The sequence below is a fragment of the Alligator sinensis genome, unplaced genomic scaffold (assembly GCF_000455745.1).
Source record: "Alligator sinensis unplaced genomic scaffold, ASM45574v1 scaffold768_1, whole genome shotgun sequence".
NCBI lineage: Eukaryota > Metazoa > Chordata > Crocodylia > Alligatoridae > Alligator > Alligator sinensis.
The window spans coordinates 63941-84731 of record NW_005843163.1 but is presented as its reverse complement, the minus strand read 5'-3'; positions in this window follow the sequence as shown (position 1 = coordinate 84731).

Genomic DNA, 20791 nt, shown 5'->3' with positions numbered 1-20791 from the left:
CTATTCATCATGCATCTGCTGATGCATGATAAAGTGCCATTAGCTTTTCTGATGGCTTCGTGACACTGCCGACTCATGTTCATCTTGGAGTCCACTAGGACTCCAAGATCCCTTTCCACTTCCGTGCCACCCAGCAGGTCATTCCCTAGGCTGTAGGTGTGCTGGACATTTTTCTTCCCTAGGTGCAGCACTTTGCATTTCTCCTTGTTGAATTGCATTCTGTTGTTTTCTGCCCACTTGTCTAACCTGTCCAGGTCTGCTTGCAGCTGTTCCCTGCCCTCCAGTGTGTCCACTTCTTCCCATAGCTTTGTGTCATCTGCAAACTTGGACAGAGTACATTTCACTCCCTCGTCCAAGTCACTGATGAAGACATTAAAGAGTATCGGTCCAAGGACCGAGCCCTGCGGGACCCCACTGCCCACACCCTTCCAGGTCGAAACCGACCCATCCACCACGACTCTCTGGGTGCGACCCTCCAGCCAATTTGCCACCCACCGGACTGTGTAGTCATCCAAGTCACAGCCTCTTAATTTGTTCACCAGTATGGGGTGGGATACTGTATTGAAGGCCTTCCTGAAGTCTAAGTATATGACATCCACCCCTCCTCCTGTGTCCAGGCATTTTGTAACCTGGTCATAAAAAGAGACTAGATTGGTCAGGCACAATCTGCCTGCCACGAACCCGTGCTGGTTTCCCCTCAGCATAATTTGTCCTGCCGGGCTCTCGCAAATGTGAGCCTTGATAATTTTTTCAAAGACTTTGCCAAGGATGGAGGTGAGACTGACTGGCCTATAGTTGCCCGGGTCCTCCTTCCTCCCCTTCTTGAAAATGGGGACCACATTGGCCCTTTTCCAGTCCTCCGGGACTTGGCCCGTGCGCCATGAGCGTTCAAATATTCCCACCAGTGGCTCTGCAATGATGTCGGCCAGTGCCTTCAGCACCCTCGGATGGAGCTCATCCGGGCCTGCCGACTTAAAGGCATCCAGTTCTTCCAAGTGACTCTGCACCATATAGTAAATGCATTCAAGTCTCACTCAGGATAGATCAGACTCTAATCTCATCAAGGGCTTGAAATTAATGGGAATCGCTTTTTTCATTCTAGTGGGGCTTTGGATCAGGCTCCAGTATAAGGATAATACTTCAGGAATGTCAAACTCATCTGGCCCTGTGAGCTGGATGAGTGATGAGACTAGCACTATGGGCTGGATTGACCCCACAGACCCTCCCCCCTTCCCCACACACACATACACCGTATGCCAGATCCAGTGCCCAGTGTGGCTGGTCTGACATGTGCATTTAGTCTGGGACCTGTGCTGCACATTCCAGACTGGACAGAGCAGGTGCCATACATGGAAAGTGTCCTGGACTGGCCAGAGCAGGCACTATGTGGTGCAGTTCCGGACCATCTGGAGCAAGCACTGCAAGTACTGGATCCATCATTTGTGGGGGAGAAGAGGTCCTGGTACCAATGGATGATTCCCTTTCTTGGCAGCATAATAACCTCTGTGGTGTGGAAAAGTCAGAACGAGCTGCCAAGAGAAAGCTCAGAGCGATGGGAGAGTTAAGAGAAACAAACTTGAGAGGGTGGGGAATGGAAAATTGGAGGAAAAATATATAGAAAAAGAAAACGTGGAGACATGAATGACTAGTGCCTCCAGAGACTGGGGGGGCACCATTTATAGGCAGCAGCATCAGCGGCGAGTGGGGACCGCCCACAGACACTGGCGACGGTGTTGACAGCAGTGGGGGCGAGGCAGGTGATGATCAGTGGCTGCCCACAGAAGCTGGCGCCGGCTTCGGCGGCATCCAATATCGGGGGGGCACGTGCCTCCCACTACGCGTCGCCTATGCATGAAGACTTGATTTTATTCCTGACTTTGCCAATGTCTCCCTGTAAGACCTTAAGGGTAAGGTCTTACCCTGGCTGTGGTCCATGAGGCCATGATAATTGGTCCTTGGATCATATTGTGTTCCTTTCCCTTTCATAAAAGTTTGATGATAAGGGTGCTAGGTGATTCAGTAGAAAGTCTGAGGGTTGACATTGGTCTGAAGGCCAAAAGGGTTTAGGAACCACTAGCTTAGTGGGTGTCTACGCTGCAGTCACTATGTGACAGTAGCTCGTATAGACATATGTAAACTTTAAACCAGCTTTAAACCAGGGGTGTCAAAGATCGGGCCCATGGAACCTCATCATCCAGCCCCTAGTGCTGCCCCTGAGTCCTGAGTTGACCTACATATCGCATGTGTTGGACTGGCCCCGTGCCACATGCAGTGCTCACTACAGCCAGTCTGGGACTCACACTGCACACAACCCCCAGTCCAGATCCTGCACTACACGTGGGATCTGCCTGGGCAGTCTAGGACCTGCACTGCACATGGCATCCTACCCACCCCCGCATCATCCCTCCAGCCAGTCCAGGGCAGGTGCTGCATGCAGTGTGGGTCCCAGACCAGCTGGAATGGATACTATATGCGGCGCAAATCTCAGACAGGCCCTGAATGGGTGCTGCATGCAGGAGAGTCCCAGACTGTCTGGAGCAGGCCCCACATGTACTGGAGCTGGCATGTGAGGGGGGAAGTCCATGGGTCCAATCCAGCCCATGGGACCATCCCAGCACCACTCATCTGGCCCACAGGGACCAGATGAGTTTGATACCCCTGCTTTCAACCTCAGAGCTCAGGCACCAATTGCAGTGTAGCTGCTGGTGACATAGAGCTCAGTGCATGTTGCAAAACCCTCCAGAGATATTGGGTAAATACTCGAATAGTTAGCCTCCCATCAGCTCTGTGAGGCCATGGCTACATTGCCAGCAGTGCCTAAGCTAACTCAGGTTTGTCTACAGGAGCTGCAGTCACACATTTGATGACAAGATAGGTCTATGCTTAATCCTGACTCTTGACCCTGTGTCCTAGGCACACTACTTCCTCCAGGATACAGCATGAGAAGAAAAGTAATCCAAGTCAGCAGTTTGCACTAACACAAGAACACCTGAAACGATACTGGTGAATACAGTAAGGCTTGTTCCATCAGCAAAGCAGAAAAAGAGTTAAACCACCCCCCCCCCCCCCCATTTCTCTTTAAAAGAAAAAAAAAGATACCCCCCCCCCCCCCCCTCCCAATTTCTACTTCAGAAGAGAGAAGATGGAAATGTTTCATACTGTGCTATTTTTAAACTGTTCAAGAAATGTATTACTAGCAGTAGGATAGAATAACTGACATCTCCCAGCATCAGCTGATACAAGTACACATTACAGTTCCTTTGGGTAGTCCAGGAAAGGTAGAACAGCTTAAAATAGCTGTAGATATAAGTAAAAAAAATCAACAATCCATTACACAATTCTCAGAACAACACCCCAACGTCCATTTTAACTGTTAGTCATTTACTGAAGTTAATAGAAAGCAATTAAGCAATGTAGCCATCAGAACATCTGTTTCCCAAATGAATCCTAAAAATAGTTTAAGTTTATTGCTGGCAGGTGATGCCAGACTGACAGCTCTGGAGACCAAAGGCCTCTCTCCAAATGCAACTCACTCCTCTCCTACAGGGATCTCCATTAGTGAGAGAGGAAAATACAGTCTCTCCCACTCACTCAGTCCCTGGCTTCTCCATTGGGAACTAGAGGAGTGATGAGTGGTATTTATATCAAGCCAATATAAACTGGTCTGAGACCTATCAACTAATTTCACACAGTCCACCAAATGACTGAAATGTACTTTTACTTGAGTGACATGCGGCATAAATTAATGTATTTGAAATAGACACCGGCACAGGCATAACAACTCCTAACTGCTGTATAAGGAAGAGTCTGAAGAATCCAATATAATCAAATCACTACTACTGCGTCTGGACAGGACTATTATTTTTCTGAGGGCTTATTATCTTGCTTGTTACATGCACATTTTGCAAGGCTCATTCCACAGCAATTTTCAAGCAGTAAGTTCAAACAGAAATTAATGCAGGGAAGTTTTGTGGCCTGTGGTATGCAGGAGGTTAAGCTAGGTGTTTGTAATTGTCCCTCCTGGCCTTATAATCTCTGAATAGAGTTTATTGCCACAAAATAGCACAACACAATTGAATATGCGCTGTTTTCTTAAAGTCACATAAGATGTGCTTTGGCTAAAAAATGAACCCCATCTTCCTGCTCCACACAGGAGTATTACCCTCGTATTTTGTATGTGCATGAAATCTAGACCTAGCTCACAATTTCATCTATTTTTATTACAGGCTGAAACAACTCACCATGAACAGCGGAGGGGGGAAGTGGGGAGTGTTGAAATGCACACATCCTTATTTTATAGCTTGGCTAAATCTCTAGTTGTGAGAAATAAGCAGGTTCAAAGATAAGTGGTTTTAGTCATCTGAGGGATACAATTGTGTGTCAATTCAGTATGCCCTAAAGAGCTTTACTGATATTTTAAAATTTGACCTAAGTGCCAGCCCTGGTGCCAGCACTCTGCACTAGCATTTGATGGCCTGAATGTGAATTCTGTTCCCAGTCTCTTGCTTGTTATGTTGAGATCAGGGAGTGCTGCAGAGACAGTGCTTCTAGCCTTAAAGAGGGTAGAGTGGAGCTAGTTAACAAGTACATGAACAATACAAAGGAAAAAATGAAGCTAAAGTATCACATGGCATACCTTTTTACATTTATTTGACAAGCGCAGTTTAGCTTTGCTTGTAATGATCCTTCACAGCAGGCAAGTAAATGCAGAGAGGAGAAGGGGGAAAAAGAAAGAAAAAAGGAAAAATTCCCCCTGTAGCTAAAAGATAAAATATCAGCAAACATGAAGTGATGTACCTATGTGTCCTGGATTAACTATAACCAAGATGCAGCCAAGAACGAATTTGTAGAGCTGGTATGTGCTGTACAATATGCAACTACTATACAAGAAAGGTATACTTTGATTCTCTTTTGCTGTGTGGCGCACCTTGTAAACCTAAGGAATCTGCCTGTGTGTTACGAAGCAGTACTGCAAATTTCTTCAAGATGGCTGCTATAGAATAATGAACATATTGAATACTTTCATAGGAACTGTATTTTTTTCCTTTGGCCTTGACTCCAATCCTGAAAATACCTAGATACCTGCTTAATAAATAAAATAAAGCATGTGCTTGAGCATTTGCATGGGCAGAGTCTTAGTTGGTTTTCCTCAATCTGAAATAATCATCATCTTGACATAGTTTTGCAATTTCTACAGAACATGTAACAAGGGATGTGATTCTCACTTCATTTCTAGTTAACACATGATAGTACAATCCTTTTATATGGGGTATATTGCATTAAATGCCAGTTTATTCCAAAGGTACATCAGACAACTGCAAGATCATCTGTATGATGTGGAGGTGTTGTACTGACCTCTGTCACAAGTAATAATAGAAGTGACCAAAATATTTAGTCTCCTGAACATTTTAGAGTAGTTCATGGTGGATTGAGGCATGCACTTTACTGCCTTTTATATTCTTCTATTATTGATCTAGATTGCATTTAAGAGACAAGTATTGATGCCAATGTGTTACGACTTGTACAAACATACTGGAAAGGCTACGATTTAGAGACAAAGGCATAGGGTAGCTGTAGCAGGAAGGGCCCTGGGGTGGCCATGGCACCCCCTAGGCCCACCCTAATTGTGTCCGCACTCCCAATCTTTTATGCAAGACCCACCTCCCCCTATTTTATCTCTCCCACCATGCCTTGATATTAATTGGGAGGCTGCCCCTGAGTCCTGGCATGTCTCACACCCCAGTGGATCTAGTGGTGCCCTGCTGGTACTGTGAGCCAGTGGTCACCACTTAAGAGCCCCAAGGCTTAAATAAGGGCCATTCAGGCCTTAATTGTGGCCTCCATAGCCATGCCTATGCCTCTCAAATGTCACTTGGTCATCATTTGCCTTCTGGTAAAGGCTTCAGCCCTCTTTAGCCTTAACCTACAGGTTACTTTGGCTGTTGGCTGGTGGCCTAGCCCCACTGTCTCTGGCCTGGTCTTTCCAGTCTCAGCCTTAGGCCACCACTATCACTCCTTCTGGGCTCAGGCTTCAGCCCTCTTGGCCTCAGGCCTGCCTATGCCTTGTGCCCTTCCCCCTAGCAGGACTCAACCTAGCATGCTCCTCAGGTACTCCTCTGGCCTCCTTTTACCCCTTACAGCCACATTTGGTCTTCTGGTATAGATTGTAACAAAAAAAATAAATAAGATCAAGCAACTGCTTTCAGAGTCCACCCCCTCTAGGTCATTATGCCACTGCCAGACCACCTTCCTACTCTTTGGCTTTCCCCATCCTGGGAGTAACTACTGTAGCCTGCAGCTCCCACACCCCACCAGCCTGAGCTAACAAAAGCTCCTCTCTTTGTAAAGATCAAGACTGCACTGCCCCCTTTGCCTCAGGGACTCAGGCTTATATCTCCTGAGCTCCTCCCCTTCCGGTCAGGTGTGCTCCTGGCTAGCTGCAGGTGCAGCCCCTCATCTTATTGGGCAGCTTATTGTACCCAGGCTGCCGCTGCTCCCTTCCCTCCTGCAGCTACCTCTGTTCAGCTGCCTCAGGCTCTTTCTGCTGTGGTCTCTCTCTTTAAGTAACAGGACCCCTGGCTCCCTCTTACATTAGGTAAGAAGAGTATATTATACAAGGGAACTGATAAGTCTTATGATAAGTGTTTGTCTTAATAATGTTTAGTATTGATTTCTTTCTAGATTGGGGAGTCTATTTTTTGCTGTTTTAATATATATATATATAATATATAATTTTTATTCTTTTGAAATTCTATGTATGTCTTTTCCAAAATGTGATGTACTTGATCCAATGTACTAAGTACACTCATGACAACTATGTGGGGAAAGTAAACAGGAACTATGCACCAGAATGAACTCTTACAGAAAAAAATATAAAGGACAGGGACACACACACCATTAGGAGCATATTTCTCACAGAACAACCTTTCTGTTTGACCTCACTATCCTCATACTCAAGGAAAATTTACCCAACACTAGGGTTACCATATTTCCAGTTTCAAAAAAGAGGACACCTGGTTGGGGTGGAAGAAGAGGGGTAAGGGGGTATATGATTAGGGGGGCAGTGATATGCCCATGCCCTACCCCTGCTCCTCACTCCCAAGCCACAGCACCCGCAGCCCTGCTGCTGCCCCTCACTCCCAACCCATAGTACCCTACCCCCCAGACCATGCTGTTGCCCTTACTCTCAACCTGCAGGCCCCCCATCCCTGCTGATTCCTCTCACTCCTAACCCACAGCCCTCTAGCCCCCCCAGCCCTGCTGCTTCCCTCCCTGCTTCAGCCTCAGTGCTATGCACGCACACACGCACTTACCTGCCTGCAGCTGCTGGGATCCGTGCGCAGAGGATGTGATACCCCAGCCTCCAATCACCTTTCCCCGCTGCACCTATTCCCGAAGGATGGGCTGGGAAAGCAGAAGCACAGCAAAATAATGAATATTTGTAAATATTAAAAAGAGGCCCAGATGGAGAAAGGAGGACCCAAAAAGAGGACATGACCAGGAAAACCCAGATATATGGTAACCCTACCTAACACCTATAAAAAGTGAACTTTAGAACAAAAATTCATAAGCTGGCTGGACACTGAGAACCAAAGATAACCATTGATATCAGTTTTATGGCACATTATGTTTTACCTAACTCCTGAATTCTTTCTATGCAGGAAAGGAGAGAATGACCCTCTTCTCTTTTGATAGGCCTTGATCTTCCAATAGTCAGCATTCTTCTTCTTCTAATTGTGGGTCTGCTGCCCCTGGGAATTTCTCTCACCCTCTCCTCTCTGCTGTTTTTCACTGTGCTGTACCTGGCTCCCTGTGATCAGAGACCTGAGGAAGAATATCTTGCACTCAAAAGCTTGTCTAATTTTATCCCAGCTACATAGTTGGTCCAATAAAAAATTCCATTCTGAGAAATCCTTATTTTTTGCATAAATGTTGAGGGACATGGCAAATGAAGATAAGGGAGAATTAATGAGTTTATGCGGCAAAAAACAAGGAAGGAGTCAGGCTAGTGAAAAATGAAGTCCAAGGAAGGGGAAGCAGGAGGGGGACTGACTAAAAAGTTGGGTATAGAGAAACATGAGCTTCAGTGAAGAAAAGCAGTAGAGGGGGTGGGTCAGAACTGTCCATTACTATTTTGGTGGGGTCTTTTGGATATTCTTCTGAGCCCAATGGTTCAATCATATTGGATCAATGCAAGTCAACAAGGCATCCACATCAGCCATGGTAGATCATCTAGCAATGCAGTAGTCCTCGACTTTAGGAAAGCTGACTTTCATAAGTTCAGGATGCTTGTTCTTGCGGCCCTGAGAGGCCATGATTTCATAGGGAGGGGAGTTCATGATGAGTGGTTTCTCCTTAAGGAAGCGATCCTAAAAGCACAAGGGGAGTCCATCCCAACCCATAGGAAAGGTGATAAAAGGGCTCAACAAACCCTTTAACTCAACAGGGAACCCATGGACCTCCTACATCTAAAAAGACAGGCTTATGAAGGATGGACTACAGGAAACACCACTAAGGAGGAGTGTTCTGTACTGGTCTGCACCTGCAAGGAGTGAACTAGGAAAGCCAAGGCTGCAACTGACCTCCAACTGGCTACACGAATCAAGGACAATAAAAAGTCCTTCTTCGGATATGTGGGGAATCGAAAGAAAAACAAGGGCAACATTGGACCCCTGCTAAACCAGCTGGGACAGCTGACTACTGACACCCAGGAAAAAAACAATCTGCTTAATGATTACTTTGTGTCAGTTTTTCACCAGCCCAAAGGGACCACCCTGCCTAACATGATGCAGGATGACCAGGATGAGGAGGAATATCAGGGGTGTGCAAAACGGGCCATGTTCGATTTGGATTCGGCCCGCATGGGGGACAGTGATTCGATTCGTTGATTCGGATCACTGTCCCCTATTTAATTCGCCTGAATCCAAATCTGAAGATTCGATGCTGATTCAGAGAATCAGTGATTCAACCATAAACACAGCTTTTAATGCTTTTTCTACATACTTTGAGGTACCAGGCGCAGCTCATGAACGCTGTGGTCCACTTCCAGGTCCTCTGCTGAGTGTGCTGAGGGGTCCCCCCATGCTCCCCTGGCTCAGTGATCAGCCACAGGGGAACCCCAGGTGGCCCCCCAAAACCAGGAGGCACCAGTCGTCGAGCCGATGGGCATGGGGGGGCTCCCCAGTGGGCTCCCAGGTGGACCTGAAAGTGGACTGGAATTGCTTCTGGTCCACTTCTGAATCTGCTGCTGAGCACACTGGGGAGCCCCCTGCACTCCTGTGGAATGCTCCATCCACCCTACCATTGCAGCATTCACGAACCGCCTGGTACTTTGAGGTATGTAGATAAAACAGTTAAAGCTGTCTCTATATCCGAATCACTGAATCTTTCTGAATCTCTCCGAATTGATTTGGAGGGTTCTAGTTCAATTCAGAGAGATCAAAGGGTCTCCTGATTCAATTCAGATTCAGAGATTCAGCCGCCAAATTGGGCCAAATTTCCACCAAAACAAATTGGGGACTGAAGCTTTGCACAGCCCTAATGAATATATGCCCACTATTGGTGTGCATCTTGTGAGGGAGTATCTTGAGAGGCTGGACATCCACAAGTCAGCTGGCCCATATGGAATGCACCTAAGAGTGCTAAAAGCATTGGCAGACATCATAGCATGGCCACTGGCAAGACTATTCAATAACTTGTGGCGCTAAAGCAAATACCTGAAGATTGGAAGAGGGCCAATGTGGTGCCCATTTTCAAGAAAGGGAGGAAAGAAGACCCAGAAAACTACAGGCCAATCAGTTTGACCTTAATCCCTGGGAAGATTTTGGAAAAAATTATCAAAGAAACCATTCTTGACAGGCTGACAGAAGACAACATCAAGGCTCTGTTCTTGGACCTTGTAATAGTAAGGGCTTTGTGCGGCATGTAGCCTGCTCTGTGAGCGTGACCGAACCATGAACCTAGATAATAGAATGTTGTAATACAGTGGAATGTGGTAAACACCAGGTGTGCTGGATCACGACTCATCCCCAAATTCTTAGCTTGAGATAACATTATTTACTCCAGACTGTATAAGCTGTACATTCTTAAGTTACGATGAGTTCCTCCACTCTGGCAAGAGTTCTGACTTGCGCGGAGCCCCGGCACAGGCTATCGCATCCCCGGGATTGGGACACTCCGGGGCCAGGGGAACTATGCGGGGTGGTGACTGCTGCCTAGAGCCGATGTGAAGTGACCATCCTCTCTGCTCTGTCCTGTTGCCTGCCTCTGTGAGTATCCTTAAATAAAGCTTTGCAAGGGTGAGAACAACCGTGAATACGTCCTTTGTTCAAGCGCGGGGAATCTTCTGAACCCAGTAGTTCATTCTAAGACAGACCTGTACTCTTTAATGTCTTCATAAACGATCTGGACACTGGCATCAGAAGTGGACTGGCTAAGTTTGTTGATGACACCAAACTTTGGGGAAGAGTGTCCACACTTGAGGATAAGCTGGTAATCTAGGCCAACTTTGATAGGCTTGCAAGGTGGGCAGATGAAAACCTGATGGCATTCAATATGGAGAAATGCAAGCTGCTCCACCTCGGGAAAAGAAATCCGCATCACACTTGTAGGCTTGGCATGTTACACTCACTAGCACCCTGACCAAAAGAGACTTGGGGGTCATGACTGACCACAAGATGAACATGAGCCACCAATACGATACCGCAGCTGGCAAAGCAAACAAAACTCTGGCTTGCATCTACTGATGCATCTTGAGCAACACCCAGGATGTCATCCTCCCTCTGTACTTGGCATTGGTGAGGCCGCAGCTGGAGTACTACATCCAATTCTGGGCTCCACAATTTAGGAAGGATGTGGAGAAGCTTGAAAGAGTCCAGAGGAAAGCCATTCGCATGGTCAGAGGGCAGGAGAACAGGCCCTATAATGAGAGGCTGAGAGCCATGGAACTCTTCAGCCTAGAAAAGCGCAGGCTCAGGGGTGACATGGTGGCAGCCTATAAGTACATAAGGGATGTGCATCAGGATCTGGGGGAACGCCTGTTCACCAGAGCGCCCCAAGGGATGACAAGGTCCAATGGTCACAAATCCCTCCAAGACTGTTTTAGGCTGGACATATGGAAACACTTCTTTACTGTGTGAGCCCCCAAGGCCTGGAACAGACTCCCCCCAGAGGAGGTGCAAGCACCCACTCTGGACACTTTCAAGAAACAGTTGGATGCTTATCTTGCTGGGATCCTTTGACCCCAGCTAACTTCCTGCCCCTTGGGCAGGGGGCTAGACCTGATGATCTTATGAGGTCCCTTCCAGCCCTAATGTCTATGAAATCTATGAAATATTCTTTGGCGGGACTGAATCACAGATGTGTCACTGAGACTAGGAACCTGCCTCCATCTCCTGCTACTCCCATTGCCAGAGCTTCCAGAGTTGTTTAAAACCTTATCACTCAGAGCCCTGGTGGTAGTGACTTGTGGGGGTTGATTTGGGTTGAAGTACTCACTGGGGCATGGTATCCCTAAGAGGCGGTTATGGGGAGGTCTGATAGGCTCAGCTGGGTCTTCTCACTGACTCCACTGCACCCAAAGAAGTTTTTCAGTCAGTGTCCTCCCATCCAGGCATATAGGTGGTATATGAAAGCATAAATATCTCTCTAAGGGATCATCAGCTCACAGAGCAGATTCATATTAAGGATGCAAAGAAAGACCACAGTCATGCTACAGCATTATGAATCACCAAGTCTGCCAACTGTGTTCTCACTGAATCTCTCACATGTTGCTTAATGGAAAGAGTACGTGACTAGCATTTCTTTCATTTCAAAACACTGTAACATACACAAGTAGCACTACAGAAATGCTGGAGCAAACTGGTTCACAGCAGTGGCAGGCAAGGGAATTTTGGCCAAGGGCTGCATGACAAACCACCACAAATGCGAGGAGAGTCTTAATGTCCCCCCATGAGTTCCTAAATGTTAAAGAGGATGGTGCTGTGGCTAGCTACCTCAGAAAGGTGAAGGTTTGATTCCAGCCTGCTGGGATGAGAATCCATACTCCCCAGTACTACTGGTGATAACCAATGTTAAATAAATGGGGGGTATTTAACAGGGTTCTCATTGGGTATCAAGGAGGGGTATGGGGCTGAACTGATGACATTCGAAAGTGCTTTGAAGTGAAGAGTCTGAAAGTTAAAGACAAAATGCAGGACTGTGTTCCAGTCACTTCATTGGTATGAGAAGACAATCAAGTGTTGGCAAAGTAGGAGGGGATAGACCACAAATCATCCCACACATATCTTTTACAGGCTAGAGAGATCTGTCCCAATGATACGCAGACATGTATTAACCTCCATGCCTTCTTCATTTATTTCCCTCTTCTGTTTATGCACTTGGAATTCCTGAACTTGCCTGAACTTCAGGACTGATGTTATTCACAATGCTTTGATTACATTTTGGGCCAGATTCTCTGTGGGCATTAATAAGCACGGTTTTATTAAAGTAAATGGAGTCATGCCAGTTTAGACTAGCGGATAGTTTTGCCCTTTATTTAGAAGTTGCCCCCCACTCCCTCAAGATGCTTGGGATGTTGTATGACAACATTAAAATATTACTACTATTTACTTTTTCCATACTTCCTCAAGTCACCTTTTGGAGCCTGGTCTGTGTTGAATGTAAATGTATGGAGCCTGGTCTGTGTTGAATATCAAGTAATTCATGTAGCCACTGTTGTAATATTTAATTTTTAATTCTTAATTTAGTGAACTCTTCCCAGAGCATTATAAGTATCTAGCAGCTTTAAGAAGAGAATTTGGAAGTGGAGAGGTACCCATGAACCTGCCTGTTCTGAAATACAAACCGGTGTCCATGATCTTGTGAAGGCAATCTGGAAGCCCAGTAGTGAGTCTGTAGTCTCCCAGCTGTGTTACTTTACCACAGACAGAAGTAAGTAAAGACATATGCTACCTATCAAGGAGGCTCATCTCTAAACAAAACTGAAGTTTGCTTTCGTGATTTATGATGCCACCTCAAACCACTGAATGCTGCACAGCCTCCCGTATTGTAGCTGGGTCTGTTTGGTATGTACAGGGTCTTTCTTAGAGTAGTTCTCTGATGCATTCATGCAGCTTCCACCAAAGTCAGTAGAAGCTGCCTGCACTTCTCCAAGGTCAAAATTTGGCCTGATGTACCTAGACATGAATATCCTTCCTTCCACTTAATAGGCTGGCAGTTCTTCAGCTTGAATTACCTCCTCATAATACTTCTGTTTTTCATAATACTTTACATCCTCCATCCCAATGCACTGTACAATGTACTTTAGAAATTGAGGTCTCACAATCATTCTTACAAAGAAAGAAAATACCATTCACCTCACTTCTACAGATGCAGAAACTGAGGCACAGCAGCATTAAGAGATTTGTCCAGGGCCACCCAACAAGTCTGCAGCAGAGCCAAAAATCCTGACTCCCACTCCTGTGCTTTAATCACTAAAAAATGTTTCCACTTTCTGGAGGCCACACCAGAGAAAATAGCTGAGGAGACATTCATGTTTGGGAAATGCTGCATTTATAAAAAGCTGAAATACATACATTTTACCTAAATACAATGTGTGCACAGTGGGGAAGGCTGGAGTGAGTTGCCTAGAGGGTGGTTTCCACAAGTGGAAATATTTAATTAAGTGAGTTATTTTCCTTGCAGTATTTTAAAAGGTTATATCCCCAATTAACAGTGCATTAGACCTAGCCTGAGCCACATTACGATATGCTCAGTGGACTGTGTGGAATTTACTGTCAGGTTAAAAGAGACAAAAAAGGTAGGAGTCCAGTTGGTGGCAAAATGAAATTTGGCTCTTGTCAGCATACCATGCATGCCTCATTAGTTTGATTTAAAGCCAAGATACTCTTTTACGGGACAGTTTATTACCCCTCCCCCCCACCCCATCTTTACTGAGTCAGAGAGTATTTCAGCTGCAAATGCTTCCTTGCTGCATTTCTTTTTCTTTCTTTCTGGTTATAAATCCTTCCTTTGAATTACCTTATTGGAGCATGAGGTTTGCCTACAGCTGATAAAATATGTCCTTCTAGTAACCACATCTCTCAGGCTGTTTCAAACAGTATCTCTCTATCCAAGTATTTCAGATGTGCACTCGTTAGGCTGTGGCACCAAACTTGCAGAATGCAGGGGGTTCCTGGTGAAAATGCTGGTGTAATGTTACCTGCTCTTGCTCTTTTATCTCCTGGTGAGGAATGTAAGCTGCTTTGTTTCAAGTGACAGAACTACTAAAGCTCATTGAAGAAAATGGCTACCTTCCCTTTTATTGGAGCCTAATATGGATCAAATCACTTGACTCCATAACTCCCCTCTCTTCCTTTTCCCAGAAAGCCTCCATATCCTTTTCTCTTAGTTGCCCTTCACTAACACATGTACCCGTTATGGGCCTAGTTCCCACATTGTTCTCAGCTATGCAGAAGAGCCTACTCAACAGATATAAAAGTCCCCAGAGGAATATCTCCTGCCCTAATGTTGGGATCCACCTACCTGATGTGGGTTTAGCTCTACTAGCTCTATGTCAGCACCACAAGAGCCAAAGTGACATTCTGAGATGCTCTGGATGTAGGGCATGGTGAAGGAAGGAAGTTTCATGGCTGAAGCAGACTTGTACCCCAGCAATCATGTACTCCTGTAAAGCCCTGAAAGAACTTCTGAAGCTACAAAATTAAGGCAGGGCAGCCCTAGCCTGTGTTCTGGGGTATTTTAGCCCCTTGCAACCTCAGAATAGTTGAGAGACTATTCAGTGCCTGATGGAATCTACCTTATTACCTCCATTCCCTTGACAGGTAGGCTTAGGAGTATAACACTGTTGGTAGAGAGGAAGCCACACATGAAAGCTTGGACCTTACAACAGGAGTGAGTCAACAGAATGTCTTCTGTTGATATAATCACAAATTCCCCTGAGATCTTCTATCCAAGTTAGACTCAGCAAATATTTAATGTAGTAAAAACAAGTACACGGCAAGTTATTACGACCACTACGACTGACAAAAGCAGTCAATCACTGGCATTCAGTCACAGAGGCCCTTGAGTAATGCCAAGCAGTAGTTTTGGGTTGGGAAATGGAGGTGGAGGGAGGAGAAACAGGGAACAAATAAAACATGTAACAAACAAACAAAAGAGAAGATTTTTAAGCTGCTGGAGCACTGAGACCACTACCAATCACCTGGCTATTACTGTGCCAGTATTTTCTTGTTGGCCTCTTTCTGTCCATTCTCTCTTATGTACAGGTCATAAAAAAAGCATATTAAAAATTAGGGCCCTAATTTGTGCGAAACGGGCCCTATTCAAATTGGATTAGGATTCGGCCTGAATCGGGGACAGTGATTTGATTCGTTGATTTGGATCACAGTCCCTGATTCAATTCAACCGAATCTGAAGATTCAATGCTGATTTGGAGAATCACAATTCGGACATAGACACAGCTTTAAATGTTTTTTTCTACATACCTCGAGGTACCAGCGTGGCTCGGGAATGCTGCGATGCTGGGGCAGATGGAGTGTTCCACAGAAGCTCGGCGGTGAACCTGAAAATGGACCAGAACTAGTTCTGGTCCACTTCTGGGTCCACCGGGGAGTGCACTGGGGTCCCCCCCCATGCCGCACCGACTCAGTGATCATCCACAGGGGGACCCCGGGTGCCCCCCCAGACCCAGGAGTCACCAGCCACTGAGCCGAGATGGTGTGGGGGGGCCCCTCAGTGTGCTCCCTGATGGACCTGGAAGTGGACTGGAGTGCATCTGGTCCACTTCCAGGTCTGCTGCTGAGCATGCTGGGGATTCCCCCATGCTTCTGTGGGACACTCCATGCGCCCAAGCATTGCAGTATTCACGAGCCGCCTGCTACCTAGAGGTATGTAGGAAAAGCATTTAAAGCAGTGTCTATATCCAGATCACCAAATCTTTCCAAATCTCTCTGAATCGATTCAGAGGGTTCCAATTTGATTTGGAGAGATTAAAGTGTCCTCTATTTGATTTGGCCAAATCTCCGCTGAATCAAATCAGGGACCGAATGAGGGACCGAAGCTTTGCATAACCCTATTAAAAATATGTTTCAGATTATGCAGAGCTTATAACACTTGGCTTCCTTAACACAGTCAAGCGAGCTTCAAAAACCATCTAGGGCAGTGGTCTCCAACCTTTTTAAGTAGATCACCTTTGGCATTTAAAAGCAACCCAAGATCTACCATGCACCACCACCACCCTCCCCCACCCAGCAGGTAAGTCTGTGGGGAGGGACGAGGGTGGGGGCAGATAGAGGCAGAGGGAGAAAAAATTACTTGGGGGGCATGCCTCCCCAGCAGGTAAGTCCCACCCAGCTGGGGCCCCACTCAACTTACCCCTGCACCACTGTCCCTCACCATGGGGGCCTCGATTCTTCCCTCCGCCACAGACTGATCTGCTGGGCTGGGGCACATGCGTACATGCACTCAGCCCCCTGCCCCAGCTTTGGATCCACTCCAAGAGGCTCCAAGATGTACTGGTGGTTGGTGACCACTGGTCTAGGGAGAGCAGTGTATGAATCATGTTTCCATTTTCTGCTCCAGTATGGGCAGGCTCTCAGAAGATCTCTGCCTATTCAGATCAGGACCTCACTGAGGCAATAGCCCAGCTCTGCTGGAATAATGCAGACCAATGCATTTTTTTCCCCCCTGAGCAAGATACGTGCCTTTAGGAGAGGTCTAACTTGGCCAAGAGAGTTATTGGGAGGAATGAAATTCTTCAGCCTTTGATGAGGGGAATAATGCTGACCCTGGCACAGCCTGATGGTAGGTTCTGATCCCAGCATGGACAAGACAAAGAATGATGACGCAGGCAGAGAAAAAAAATAAATGTACATGTCATTCAATTCTTTAACTACAGGGAGCCTAAAAACTTAAAATAAAATACAAGACCAAAGTCACCACCTTTATCTTTCCACATTAAACTAGCTCTTTCTTAATGTGCAAAGAAAAATGGGAAAGCTGTGAGACATTTGTTATAACACACACAAAGCCCTACCGAAGTGAGAAATAACTTGCACAGTAATTGCTAAGGAGATGTGAGAGCGCGTATGTAAGCTGCTGTGCTGTTGAGACTCATGTAATATGATGTGATAATTACATGGAGCCCACCTCTCCGCTTCTGTCAGAAATGTCCATAAAACCCAAGGTCATGACATGCGGCAGTTCCTAGCAGCAGTCCTGCTTAATGGAGTGAAGTTAGAGCAGGTGAATTCTCCTTCAATTACCTCAGCTCTGCTGTGAGTGAGGATGGCAATTGGTCTCAGGGGATGAGGGTAAGGCTGGCAGTGGGCTCAGTAATGGAAACAAGTCTCAAACAGGCAAACAAATAGAAAAATCCCATAAAGTGAATGCTTCTAGCCACAGTGGAACAGAGCTGAAATGTGCTGTGGGGAGTTGAGCCTGCGAGAGGTTTTGCAGAGAAGAAAGAATTTGCCTGAGAGATTTCTTTAGAGTATGTGTTGCTTAAAGGAAAAAGCACAGACTTAGGAGGCGGGAGGTAGTGGGCAGAATCCCACCCCGTTCTATCATCTCTTAAAGAAAAGAGGCGAGTTATCACGTCTGTGCCTCTCAGAGATGCTGACAGCCTGGCTTTGCACTTCTGAAGCTGGGAAGAAAGCCTTGAGACTGTTGTTTTTTGCTGTTGAGTAACTTAGGGCCTTGTCAGCCCCTGTAAGCTGAACAAATGTTGATCATCTTAGTGTTGTTCGGCTTAATGGAGCAGTCACATGGTAAGGTGAAAAACCTGCTCTGACTCCCCTCACCTGCACAGCTGTGACTTGCTGCTAGGGGCTTGGTGAGCAGCGGCAGGACTAGGAGCTAGGGGACGAACAGACTTGCTGATCCTGCCAGGCAGAACGAATGTCGCAGCCCCAGAGCGCCTGGCAGCCGCGCTGCCTCCCGCCGCCCTTGGACCAGCTCTACTCCCAGTGCCCAAAGTGGGAGGGCACTGCTTCCCCACTGCCGCTCACAGAGTGAGCCAGTCTGAGCAGCGGGGGCACTGCCTCCCCAGCCTGTTCACACAGACTTTGCTTCCAGCAGGAGCAGAGCAAGCCAGTTCAAGTGTGGGGGCTCCACCTCCCCGCCACTGGGGGCAGGGTGAGCTGGTTTGAGTTCGGGGGCGGGTGGGAGGGAGGGTCACTGCCTCTCCACTGCCACTCACACAGGCTCTGCTCCCAGCAGGAGCAGAGCTGCAGAGCTGGTGTGCGTGGGAAGCACTATGGTGGCCAGGTGCTCCGTGGCTATCGTGTTCACTCTGTCGGATGTCCCTGGGGGGCAGGGCACTGTGCCTGGCCCTGCTGTGCCCTGGCCTCCCCACTTACCCATTGCCTCCTGGGATGCTAGAGGACTTCAACCTGGGGTGGAGAGTGGACATGTCTACATGAGAGGCTACATAGCTCGTCACTATGGCAACATAGCATCTAAAAATAACCATGCACCACCAGGACTGTGCAGTACCAAATGCAGAGTCAGGGGCATGGGTAGATGCACTGGGTAGATGCACCCAGTGACCACAAGTAAATGGAACAGGAGCAAAAGTAGGTGGATTAGAGATAATCTTTCCCTGGAGTGGCATAAATGTTAAATCAAATAACGAGTACTTTAACTCACTTAAATGGTGTCAATGTGCAGCCAGTTCAGGGGTTAAGGGTTCCAGAAGCTGCTTAAAATTATCAAGTAACCATCCAGACTTTGAGGAGCTGGGTCACCGCATCTGGCAGTAGGACAGTCCAGACACATTTAGGTGGTGGTATGCCAGGACTCAAGTATTAGAGCTCTACTGATCATCATAGCCCAGATCCAAGGTGCACAACTCAAACGCTACTGACAGCCTCCTACAAATTGCAGTTTCTACTGCAAGGCCACCTAGGTGCTTGCACCCAAAAGGAGTCTGTGGCAAGGCTGGAAATGTAACCTATTCACGGATCAGTCCGTATGACTATGACCATTTCCCCTCTGGCTCTCACATATAGGTTCTATTTCTGGCTCTCAGGAAGCTGTGGCTTAGTGAAAGAAGGGGGAAATGGTCTTGGATTTAGAAATCTTAATCTGAGCTGTGGAAATCAAGGTAGCCCAAGGGAATTCAAAACTTGGGGTTCCAGTCCTGGCTTTTTCCCAAACTCTTATCTTTATAAGGAATGCAATTATGATATTTTGCCCAGATACTTGATCTATGCTACCAAAATGCTTGTGTTTGTGAATTTGCTGCATCCCTGAATCTGCTCAGAGCTACTGCTCCCACTCAGATGTGGAGAAGTAAGAGAGAGCTAAGGCATCACCACAGTGTCTCAAGCTCAGCTGGTAAGTCACACTTCCCTTGCACCAGGCAAGTGCTTTGTTTACACGTTTATAAATCATAACCATTTTGGTAGCAATAAGTGCCTGATGTCATCATCAGTAAAGCACTGTTTTTAACTTTACTGCCATTACTGCAGTTGTCTAAGCTTTGGACAGCCTGAGTCAGCAGGCAAGCAGCAGGACTCACACACACAGTTCTGCCGTGCAGGGCAGACAGGCAGTATGCTTGGCACTGAACCAGCCACTGCAGAGGCCTTCTGGGCACAGGTGGCTCCCCTAGTCTCACAGCTCTACTGATTCCTTACCTGGTGCATGCCACCTTCCCTGGGACCACCCCTTACCACAGGGTAACCACCTGCAGCAGTGTCCAGCACAATGAGGGTGAGGGGGCAGTTAGTGGCAATGACAGCTGTGACTCACTGTGCAAGCACATCAAAAGGACTGTGGGTCAATTCTCAGCAGCTCTAGCACCTTGATTGTGTGACTGTTATCTGGAGGCTGGAGATGAGGTCTGCAGGGACACAGCACTGCTGCAGGGATCACTGCATTCAGCTTGTAGGGTGTCCAGGCCATTGATGTTCCCTGGCATGTGCCACATGCTAACCATGGGTTATGTGTTATGTGCTCTTAGCTCAGATAAGGGGGTGATTGGTACCCTGAAATTGTCTGTACAGAAACAACAATCAGAATACGAACTTGATGAGCAGGGAAGGGTAAAAGATTAGGGTTGTTGTTAGTGGTGGGTTTAGGTCATCAGGTACTTAACACGTGATTTTTCTGCATAACATACAGCCTTTACTGATTAACCCAACCGACTATTAGCTGTCACTGTTTCCCTCACAAATATATGGTACATGATATGTATCTGGTTGATAAAATACAGAACAACCATTTGTCTGTTGTATTGCTGTATAATATGATCACCACTGCAGTCTATTATATTGGACATTGAACAGCAGTGAAATTGCATATTGCCTCTGCCTACGTTTGATCAATCAGAGGCCCTTCTGTGCTTCAAAATGGTCTCCTTCTTCAGTAGTCCTTAGCAGACAATAAAGCCACAACAGCTCTGACTTTTTATTTCTACCTGGGTGTCCTCTACTATTCTTCACTTTTTTCCCCCAGCTCAACAGGCATTCGTGAGAATGCACTCTTCTTGTGTTTCACACAGGTACTACATGCAAGATGAAATGTGAGAGTAACACCGTAACAAATGGTAAACCTTTTAAAACAGAGAAATAGGGAGAGGGGGGGAGTTTCAAAGCAACATTGTTATGCCCTTTTTTTCTTCTGTCTCCTACAATCCAATCCCTCAATTAATTTTTTAAAAGATACTTTGGCCAATAGCCAATACACTTTCAGCAGTTATTATTTAGGATCCATCCAAAACATTATTTAAGATCCATCAAGTGTCACCATTCAATTCATTTTCAAGTACTGCAGTGTTAAGGGAAAG